This window comes from Vigna unguiculata, unplaced genomic scaffold, assembly GCF_037176805.1.
Source record: "Vigna unguiculata cultivar grain cowpea cultivar isolate G323 ecotype 2 unplaced genomic scaffold, ASM3717680v1 ptg000453l, whole genome shotgun sequence".
NCBI lineage: Eukaryota > Viridiplantae > Streptophyta > Magnoliopsida > Fabales > Fabaceae > Vigna > Vigna unguiculata.
The window spans coordinates 26823-28009 of NW_028197088.1; the positions used below are offsets into that span (position 1 = coordinate 26823).

General features: G+C 47.4%; 1 non-coding gene across 1 annotated transcript; it reads right to left on the reverse strand.

Annotated features, from left to right (window-relative positions):
- Nucleotides 1-383: 383 nt before the first annotated feature.
- TRNAK-UUU (transfer RNA lysine (anticodon UUU)) lies at nt 384-456 on the reverse strand. The gene has a single exon. It is a non-coding gene; the product is annotated as a tRNA-Lys (tRNA).
- Between the last annotated feature and the right edge of the window lie 731 nt (nt 457-1187).

Sequence of the window (1187 nt, forward strand, 5' to 3'; positions counted from 1 at the left end):
AAACCGAGGGCACGAAGCAAGGTATGGTGGGTGCCAGCTACTTTCACTTGTTAGGAGTAGGGGCTGAAAAGAGCTCTTTGTATAGGTTGGGTTTGCTGGGCTTTGATGCTGACCTTCTTTTTTTGAAAAGGGGAAGGTTTGATAAAGGAGCTTTTAAGCCCTTTTGCTGGATTGTTGGTCTGCAGCCCCGCCCTATAGAATAGAATGAATCCAATAAGGAGAGGCCTATGGATGACCGAGCCACTCTTATACTACTCCTTACCTCACCCCCTTCTCACTTAAAGGGCGAAGTCGCTGAAGCGAGTCTAAAGGCCAAAGAGTGATCTTTGAACGTTACTACGCATCCTTATTAATGAATAGGTATAGTGTAAGGTAGGTTTGTTTGGGTATAGCAGGACTTGAACCTGCGACCATTAGGTTAAAAGCCCAATGCTCTACCAACTGAGCTATACACCCCCAAAAAAGATAGATAGTAGTAAATAAAGATTGGTGCAGAAAAGAGGGCGGCCCCTCTTCTCATCATATTAAAGGGGCGCAGCTCTGTATGAGGCTCGTACTGCGGAGCAAGCGAAGAATAAGGGCGCGCGTTAGCACTCCTGCAAGAAAACGGCCTTACTCAACAAGCGCACCTTTATTAGTAAGTTGTTTCCACTCATTGAAGATTCTATCTACAAAAGAAGGTCAACGGGGGATACTAAAGTTGCTCTCACTGACACCATCTACGAGAAGGTGAGGAGGTCGTCTTTCTTTTCTTTCCGGCCGCCATACGGTTCGCCTTAAAGCCGGAGAAAGGGAGGAGCAGTTATCTATGTAATTACGGTCTTTGTTGGCCGTTGTTCCGGTCGAGCACTCTCTTTTCTTTGCTTTGTTCAATAGAGTCTTACCAAACAAGACTGACTTCTTACCAACCCGCGAAGGGTTGTGAAGTTGGACCAGGTACGAAGAATGAATCTATATCTGTGTACAGTACGGAAGTTGCTGGCCGGCGGCCGCTCAACTGTTCGAGCGCAATACAGTGGTGGTTGGTTCCGATTCGACAAGGGTAGAATGCCTGGTCGAAGGTCCAGTACAGTAGGTAGCAGGCGTGTTCGTTTTGGCTCCCGAGCGAGAACGAGAAAGAGGCGCTGCACCATTCTTGCTGCTATGTACGTGAACCTTGACTTGAGAGATTCATCCAATGGAACCCA